The following is a 10,510-nucleotide window of genomic DNA, read 5'->3' as shown; positions in this document are numbered from 1 at the left end:
TCACAGTATTCACCCACTATTGTCTCTTTCACACTCGCCTTCATATCACTTCTCACATACAGACATACACCACCGCCTTTCCTATTTGACCTGTCTTTCCGAAACAGTGTAAAACCCTGTAGATTTACAGCCCAGTCATGTGAAGAGTCCAGCCATGTTTCAGCAACACCAACTATATCTATATTTTCTTCCAGTACCAAGGCCTCCAGCTCCCCCATTTTGCTTGCTAGACTTCTGCCATTTGTGAACATACACTTTAACTTGCCTTTCAGTTTTTCACTTTTATTATCAGAAATGTGACTTGACATTATTTGGGCATTTTTATTTACACTTCTGTTTTGTAACAAAAGGATCTCCTTATCCTGTTGTCTAGTCCTCTCCACACATTCTGTTTCTCCCCCCACCAATATAGTCTGACCCCTCTCTAACCTGACTACCCCTTTTTTTTCTACATTGACCTCCCTCCTGACAATCAATTCCATTGATGTGATTGGAACTTGTAAAAATCCACACACCGGCTAAAGAAACAACCCCATTTAGATGAACAGAACTGATTGTGTTGTTTGTTTTTTAACCCCTTAACGCTATGTGACGTAATAGTCCGTCATAGGCGTTGTCCTGTTAACGCAAACCGACGATCCATTATCATAGCATTAACAGGGTACTGTGTTTGCAGACACCGTTTTAAAGCAGTGATAGCTTAACGCTATCACTGCTTCAAGGGCAGAACAGCTTAACGCTATCACTGCTTCAAGGGCAGGACTGGAGCTAGCCTCCGATCCGGCTGATTAACCCCTTAGATGCAGCACTGAAAAGCGAGCGCTGCATCTATGGTAATTACAAGCAGATAGGAACCCTGCAATGAAATCGCGGGGTTCCGATGACTGCTCTGGCAGAACGGAGGCCTAACAATGGCCTCCTGTCTGCCAAGTACAGAAGCCTGTTAGATCCCGCCCAGAGACGAGACCTAAAAGTCGCCCGGCCGCAGTAACAAGATGGCGCAGGCTCAGAAGCTGAGCCTGCGACATCAACTGCTGGTTTCGGCTGTATGTTACAGCTGATACCGTGCTGTAACAGCAGGGAACAGAGCTAGCTCCAATCCCTGCCATTAACCCTTTAGATGCCGCGATCAAAAGCCATCGCGGCATCTTAGTGGTTTGTAGCAATTGGCATCGACAAGATGTGATCGTGAGGATGCCGATCATTGCTATGGCAACCGGAGGTCTAATAATGGCCTCCTGGTCAGCCACGTATGATAGCCTATTAGGCCCTGCTCACAGACAGGACCTAATAGGCTTGCCGTCAGTGACTGACTGACAGCTCTAATGCCTTGCACTACGTGGGTAGTGCAATGCATTAGAGTAAAGATCAGAGGTGCAGACCCTCAAGTCCCCTAGTGGGACAAAAAAAAGTTGAATAAGAGTGTAAAAATAAAAGTTTCAAGTTAATAAAAACAATAACTGCCTTTTTTCCTAAAAGGTTTTTATTGTAGGAAAAAAATGAAAACATTAAAAAACGTACACATATTTGGAATCGCCGCGTCCGTAACGACCCAATCTCTAAAATTATAATGTTATTTTTTACACACCGTGAACACTGCAAAAAAAATAAATAAAAACAATGCCATATTGGCTATTATTCTTTAACATAACCCTCACAAAAAATAGAATAAAAAGTGATCATAAAGTATCATGTACCCCAAAATAGTACCAATAAAAACTACAACCCATCCGTCCCACAATAAACAAGCCCTTACACAGCTTTTTTGACTGAAAAATAAAAAAGTTCTGGCTCTAAGAATGGAGACACAAAATGTGCAGTTTCCAAAAGCGGATAAAATCAGGCACCATTTATCAGTGCGAGACTGAACACTCCGCACAGCCTACATATGCCCCCACTTTATAAAACTGAAATACCAGAAAAACCCCAAACAGAACAACTGCCCCATGAACACGACCGTAAAAAATCTCCGTAATTGCGAACCGTAATGCGGTCTGCAATTACGAACCCGCCCGGCTCTATTGGCCGCGGACACCTTTCGGTATCGCTATCGATAGGTGTCCGTGCCGCAGAACCGTCCCGGGAATTATGGAGCATGTCTTACTTTTCGTTTTTTACGGGCCGTGCTCCCATAGTTTGTATGGGAGCACGGCCTGAAAATGCGGCCCGCGTGATTGGTCGCGGGCCGTGATTAGGGGCACAGCCGTGTGCATGAGGCATTAATCTATGCTCCAAAAGCCAAGTGGTGCTCCCTCCCTTCTAAAACCTACAGAGTGCCAAAATGGCAGCTTACGTCCACATATATGGCATCACCATACCCTGGAGAATCAGCTTAGCCATTTACGAGGTGTGTGTCTCCGGTGGCACAAACTGGGCACCACATATTTTGCACTAAAATGGCAAATCAGTGAAAAATTGCAATTTTCACTTTGCACCGTTGGCTGCATTAATTACTAATGAAAAACACCTGTGGAGGAAAAATGCTCACTACACCCCATAAAATGCCTTAAGGGGTGTAGTTTCCAAAATACGGGTCACTACTTGGGGATTTGTTTTACAATTTGACCTCAGAGCCCTGCAATTGTGTGCCAATGCTGTGAAAATCACCAAAATAGACCTCAAATGTGAATGTTGCTCTTCCCTTCTGAGCTCTGTCATATGTCAAGGCAAATGATAAATGCCTTGAGGGGTGTAGTTTCCAACACGGGGTCACTTCTTGGGGGTTTCCACTGTACTCTGGTACCTTAGGGCTTTGCAAATGTAACATGGCGCCCTAAAACCAATATAGCAAAATCTGCATGCCAAATAGCGATCCTGCCTTTCTGAGCCCTGCCGTGTGTCCAAACAGGAGTTTATGACCACATGTGGGGTATTTCCATACTCTGGAGGAATTGCTTTACAAATGTTGTGGTGCTTTTTCTCCTTTATCCCTTGTGAAAATGAAAAATGTCTACTTATTAGAGGAAAAAAATGTTGATATTCTTTTTTACAGCCGAATGCCAATGAATTCTGCAAAAGTCTAGTGGGGTCTAAATGCTTACTATAGCACTAGATAGATTTCTTAAGGAGTGTAGTTTCCCAAATAGAGTCACTTTTGAGGGGTTCCGACGGTTTTGGCCCCGCAGGCACTTTGCAAACGTGACATAGCACCCGAAAACCATTCCAGCTAAATTTGAGTTCGAAATGGTGCGCCTTCCCTTTTAAGCCCTGCCGTGTGTTCAAACAGCAGTTTATGACCACTTATGGGGTATTGCCATAATTGGGAGAAATTGGTTTTCAAAAGTTGGGCTGCTTTTTCTCCCTTATTTCTTGTAAAAATTGAAAAAGTCCACATTTTATCGGAAAAAAATGTAGCTTTTCACTTTCATGGCCTAATTCCACTAAATTCGGAAAAAAAACCTGTGGGATCAAAATGCTCGCTATACCCCTTGATAAATTCCTTCAGGGGTGTAGTTTCCTCAAAAGGGGTCACTTTTGGGGGGTTTCCACTGATTTGGTCCTGCAGGAGCTTTGCGACATGGCGTAACAAACCATTCCAGCAAAATTTAAGCTCCAAAAGCAAAATAGCGCTCTTTCCCTTCTAAGCCCTGCCGTGGGTCAAAACAGCAGTTTATGACCACATATGGGGTATTGCTGTGATCCGAAGAGGTTGCTTTACAAATGTAGGTTTTTTTCTCTCCTTTATTTATTGTGAAAATGGAAAAATCTGAGCTAAAACAACATTGTATTAGAAAAAATGTAGATTTTCATTTTCACGGTCTAATTCCACTAAAGGCAGCAAAAAACATGTGGGGTCAAAATGCTCACTATACCTCTCGATAAATTCCTTGAGGAGTTTAGTTTCCCAAATGGTGTCACTTTTGTGGGGTTTCCATGGATTTGGTCCCTCAGGGGCTTTGCAAATGCGACATGGAACCCAAAAACCATTGCAGTTCTCCTTCCCTTCTGAGACCAGCCGTGTCCAAACAGCAGTTTATTACCACATATGGGATATTGCCGTAATCGGGAGAAATTGCTTTTCAAATGTTGGGGTGTTTTTTCTCCTTTATGCCTTGTAAATATGGGAAATTTCTACGTTTTATTGGAAAAAATTTAGATTTTCATTTTCACGGCTTCATTCCACTAAATTCAGCAAAAAAACTGTGGGGTCAAAATGCTCACTATACCCCTTGATAAATTCCTTGAGGGGTGTAGTTTGCAAAATGGTGTCTTTTTGTGGGTGTTCCTACTGTTTTGGCATCACAAGACCTCTTCAAACCGGACATGGTGCCTAAAATATATTCGAATAAAAAAAAGGCACCAAAATCCTCTAGGTGCTCCTTTGCTTCGGAGGTCTGTGTTTCAGTGAATTAGCACCCTATGGCCATATGTGGGATATTTCTAAAAACTGCAGAATCTGGGCAATAAATATAGAGTTGCGTTTCTCTGGTAAAACCTTCTGTGTCGGGGCTTGTTCAGACGAACGTATAATACGTCCGTGCAACGCGCGTGATTTTCACACGTGTCGTACGGACCTATCTTAGTCTATGGGGCAGTGCAGACAGTCCGTGATTTTTGCGCAACGTGAGTCTGTTGCGTAAAACTCACGACATGTCCTATATTTGTGCGTTGTTCTCGCTTCACGCACCCATTGAAGGCAATGGGTGCGTGAAAATCACGCATGCCACACGGAAGCACTTCAACAGCTGTCGAACTATGAATGTAAACAGAAAAGCACCACGTGCTTTTCTGTTTACAAACATCCAAACGGAGGGGTCATGATGGCGGCTGCGCAAAAATGACGCAGCCGCGCATCATACGGGGCTGACACACGGAGCTGTTAAGTGCCTTTTGCAAAACGCCACGTTTTTTGCGTGTGCAAAACGCACACGCTCGTGTAAACCTGGCCTTATAGAAACATAAGGATTCAAAATTAACTTCTGCAAAAAATACTTTAAGGGGCAATTTATGGGGGTTTACATTGTATGGGCCCCTCAAAAACACTTCAGAACTGAACCGGTCCCTGTAAAAATAGCCTTTTGAAATTTTCTTGAAAACGTGAGAAATTTCTGCTAAAGTTCTAAGCCCTGTAACGTCCTAGAAAAATAAAAGGGATGTTCAAAAATCGATGCCAATCTAAAGTAGACATATGGGAAATGTTAATTAGCATTTATTTTGTGTGGTATAACTATTTGTCTTACAAGAAGATACATTTAAATTTAGAAAAATGCACAGTTTTGCAATTTTTCGCAAAATTTGGTTGTTTTTCACAATAAAATACTGAATGTATCGACTAAATTTTACCACTAACTTAAAGTATAATGTGTCACAAGAAAACAATCTCAGAATCAATTGGATAGGTAAAAGCATCCCAAAGTTATTACCACATAAATTGACACGTCAGATTTGAAAAAGTGTCCTGAACGTGCCAACTAGTCCATGTCCTTAAGGGGTTAATGACTTTTGTCTGTTTTCCAATTGACTTATTAAAAAAAGTTTTTTACTTTTTACAATACAACTTCGGGCCAGTTCACACCACGTTTTGGTCCTACGTTTAGCGTGTACGTTGGGGAAGCTCCTTACGTACAGGCTAAAAAGTGTCCATAGGGCTCCAATAGCTCGATGGAGGCCAAAAGAGTGTCCTTTTCGTTTCCGTCAGGTTGGTACACCTCCGTCGGTATACCTTTGTTTTGGAAGATGGCATAACATAGAATACTACACTATTCAATCATGAGGGATCCGGCAAAAAAAAAAAGAAGCATACCGCGCAGTATACCTTTTTTACATGGGAGCTTATGTGTGACGGATGCCACTGTTTGGCATCCGTCACAGGAATACGTTAAACATATACCTCAGGGAGATTTCCGAAGGGCCGGAATCCCTGTGAAGAGCATTCAGATGTTAATGCCAGTTGAGGCTTGGAACTGCAGTTTTATGTGCTATGCACCTCTCAGAACTTGGCGACTTCACTCTGTAACTTTACGAGGTCTGCCACTTTATCGGTGAGGTTCCTAAATACTTTAGCTTTGCAATAATGCTACTCACGTTGATCGTGGAATATCTAGGATGGAAGAAATTTTACGAGCTGACTTTTTGCAATGGTGGAAGTACCATGCTGGAATTCAGTGAGTTCTTTAGAACCCATTCTTTCACAAATGTTTATAAAGGTAGACGGACAGGCTAGGTGCTTGATTTTACACACATGGGGCAATGGGACAATGAAACAACTGAATTCAATGATTAACGCCATCCAGGCGCAGCAACTTTTGGACTAAATGATAGTGCCCCACTTTTAAAATTTAACATGTGTAAATTTATGTGGTAATAACTTTGGAATGCTTTCACCTAGCCAATCGATTCTGAGATTGTTTTCTCGTGACAAATTGTACTTTATGTCAGGGCTAAAATTTGGTGGATAAATTCATTGCTTTTTTGTGAAAAACATTTTTCTAAATTTGAATGTATCTGCTTGTAAGACAGATAGTAATACCACACAAAATAGTTTCTAGTTAACATTTCCCATATGTCTACTTTATGTGGGCATCGTTGTTTGAACACCCTTTTATTTTTCTAGGACGTTACAAGGCTTAGAACTTTAGCAGCAATTTCTCAAATTTTCAAGAATATTTAAAAATATATTTTTATAGGGTTCAGTTCTGAAGTAGCTTTGAGGGGGCTATATTTTTGGAAACTCCCATAAAACACCCCATTTTAAAAAGTGCACCCCTCAAAGTATTCAAAACAGCATTTAGAAACTTTCTTAACCCCTTAGGCGTTTCACAGGAATTAAAGGAAAGTGGAGGCAACATTTAAATATTTTTATTTTTTTTGCAGAAATTCAATTTGAATCTATTTTTTCTGTAACATAGAATGTTTAACCAAAGAAACACAACTCAATATTTATGAGGGCATGACCACACGTGGCGGATTTCCTCCGCAACTGTCCGCATCAATGCCGCACAGAATCTGCGTTGCAGATTCTGCTGCGGATCTGCACAAAATGTGCAGAAAATTGATGCGGACTAGCTGCTGCGGACTGCGGGAAAAGTGCTTCCCTTCTCCCTATCAGTGCAGGATAGAGAGAAGGGACAGCACTTTCCCTAGGGAAAGTAAAAGAATTTCATACTTACCGGCCGTTGTCTTGGTGACGCGTCCCTCTTTCGGCATCCAGCCCGACCTCCCTGGATGACGCACCAGTCCATGTGACCGCTGCAGCCTGTGCTTGGCCTGTGATTGGCTGCAGCCGTCACTTAGACTGAAACGTCATCCTGGGAGGCCGGACTGGAGACAGACGCAGGGAGTTCTCGGTAAGTATGAACTTATATGTTTTTTACAGATACATGTATATTGAGATCGGTAGTCACTGTCCCAGGTGCAGAAACAGTTACTGCCGATCGCTTAACTCTTTCAGCACCCTGGACAGTGACTATTTACAGACGTCTCCTAGCAACGCTCCCGTCATTACGGGAGCCCCATTGACTTCCTCAGTCTGGCTGTAGACCTAGAAATACATAGGTCCAGCCAGAATGAAGAAATGTCATGGTAGCAAAACCAATACGCTCCGCAGCACACATAAGATCTGCGGACTTCATTGCGGAATTTTGACTCTCCATTGAAGTCAATGGAGAAATTCCGCCATGAGTCCGCCACTGCTCCGCAACAGACAGAGCATGCTGCGGACACCAAATTCCGCTCCGCAGCCTATGCTCCGCAGCGGAATTTTACGCCTCGTCTAAACGAACACTGCTAAATTAAAGTGTAAGTCAATGGACAAACGGCACCGCTGCGGATTAACGCTGCGGAGTGTCCGCAGCGGAATTTAAGTGAAATTCCGCCACGTGTGAACCCGCCCTTACCCAGATTCTGCAGTTTTTAGAAATATACCTTTATTCTATGGGTCGGCATGATTACGTGGGTACCAATATGTAAAGGTTTTATGTTTTCCTATGTTTGCAAAATAAAAACACTTAAAAAAAAATTACTTGTTTTTGCATCGCCACATTCCAAGAGCTGTAATTTAGTTTTTTCCATCAATGTAGCCATATGTGGGCTTGTTTTTTGCAGGACAATTTGTAGTTTCCATTGGTAGTATTTTGGGGTACATGGGACTTATTGATTAGCTTTTATTTTATTTTTTATGGTCGGAATGGGAGAAAAAATAATTTTGGCATTGTTTTTTTGTGGTTTTTTTGGACGCTGTTCACCCGGCAGCTTAATTAATGTGTTAACTTTATTGTTTGAGTCGTTACGATCGCGACAACACCATATATGTGTATGTGTTATTTTTTTTTTTACTCTTTTACTTGGGGAAAAAAGTTTTTTTTTTTTTTTTTTACGGTAATCTTTTTTTTTCTTCATAAACTTTATTTAACAGTTTCACTTTTTTTTTTTGTTCCACTAGGGTACTTCAATATGCGATCTGCTGATCGCTTATATAATGCTTTGGTATACCAAAGCATTATTTCCTGTCAGTGTAAAACTGACAGGTGATCTATTAGGGCATGACCACACATGGCGGAATTCCTCCGCAACTGTCCGCATCGATGCCGCACAGAATCTGCGTTGCAGATTCTGCTGCGGATCTGCACAAAATGTGCAGTACATTGATGCGGACTGGCTGCTGCAGACTGCGGGAAAAGTGCTTCCCTTCTCCCTATCAGTGCAGGATAGAGAGAAGGGACAGCACTTTCCCTAGTGAAAGGAAACGATTTTCATACTTACCGGCCGTTGTCTTGGTGACGCGTCCCTCTTTCGGCATCCAGCCCGACCTCCCTGGATGACGCGCCAGTCCATGTGACCGCTGCAGCCTGTGCTTTGCCTGTGATTGGCTGCAGCCGTCACTTACACTGAAACGTCATCCTGGGAGGCCGGACTGGAGACAGAAGCAGGGAGTTCTCGGTAAGTTTGAACTTATATTTTTTTACAGGTTGCTGTATATTGTGATCGGTAGTCACTGTCCCGGGTGCAGAAACAGTTACTGCCGATCGCGTAACTCTTTCAGCACCCTGGACAGTGACTATTTACTGACGTCTCCTAGCAACGCTCCCGTCATTACGGGAGCCCCATTGACTTCCTCAGTCTGGCTGTAGACCTAGAAATACATAGGTCCAGCCAGAATGAAGAAATGTCAAGTTAAAAAAGCAAGACGCATCCGCAGCACACATGACATGTGCATGACAGCTGCGGACTTCATTGCGGAACTTTGAATCTCCATTGAAGTCAATGGAGAAATTCCGCCATGAGTCCGCCACTGCTCCGCAACAGACAGAGCATGCTGCGGACACCAAATTCCGCTCCGCAGCCTATGCTCCGCAGCGGAATTGTACGCATCGTGTAAACGAACACTGCTAATTTAAAGTGAAAGTCAATGGAGAAACGGCTCCGCTGCGGATTAACGCTGCGGAGTGTCCGCAGCGGAATTTAAGTGGAATTCCGCCATGTGTGAACCCGCCCTTAGGCCATGCCCCTACTAATATACATACCCATGCACCTACATATATATATATATATATATATATATATATATATAGTGTATCTGCGCTCCAGTATTGCCTAATCTTTGACTTCTTCACCTGCAACGCATCCTGTTAAAATCTCAGCTTCTATCACGTTTTGTTGTAGATTTGTGATTTTTAGTCGGGTGCCGTTACATCGTTTTGGTGGGCTTAAATTTCTAACGAGAATTATGGGGCGCCGACTTTTAAATTAATTTTGTGTGTTGAAGACCGGGTGTGCTTAGGGGATTTTAAAAATTCCACCAGATAGTTGGTAGCGTCTTTTTGTTCAATGACTCTGTTGATAGAGATATATTCTGCACCTTCCCCATGAACACACGACAATATTTCAGCGTTTATTCCTGTTGCCTGGTCGTTGCGAGGGGTCAAAATAACTCTTTTGCATAGCCAAGACTTTTCATGATTTGTTATTTGCGTTCACTATACACAGAAGAAATAAGGTCTTGCAGTGATGGAACAGTACAACATAAATTATCAGGCAAAATAACTTTCCCTTCTTTTTGCGGATACGTGCCGTCACCAATTTTTAGTAATAAATCTGAAAACTCTTGTGCATTTGGGTTGCCTCCTGTTCGCGCCCGCATATTTATTGTTAAATGCATCGGTATAACGTTGCGCCACAGACTTGAGCTCGTTAGGCAGGCTCTAATTTCATCTGCCCTCATTCCTCGTGGTATGACTGGCAAAGTCTGCCTAAAATCGCCACAGAAAAGCATTGTCATACCACCCATGTGCCGGTCATTTTGTCTGATATCTTGCAAGATTCCATCTACTGTTTCTACCGCTTTACAGTTTTCAATAGTGCACTCGTCCCATATTACTAAGCAGCAATCGCGTAGAACCCTTGCTTTGTCGCTGTTTCTAGAAACATTACAAACTGGGCTTTCCGTAAGATTTAAGTTAATCGGGATCTTGAACATTGTATGGGCGATTTTGCCTCCGGGCAACAATGTGACTGCTATGCCCAATGAAGCGACAGCAAGAGCAATTTTGCTTTGATTGAGTATTTGGGCCAA

The sequence above is a fragment of the Rhinoderma darwinii genome, chromosome 4, assembly GCF_050947455.1.
Source record: "Rhinoderma darwinii isolate aRhiDar2 chromosome 4, aRhiDar2.hap1, whole genome shotgun sequence".
Lineage (NCBI taxonomy): Eukaryota > Metazoa > Chordata > Amphibia > Anura > Rhinodermatidae > Rhinoderma > Rhinoderma darwinii.
The sequence above is the reverse complement of the archived record's forward strand: the minus strand, read 5'-3'. Positions refer to the sequence as shown.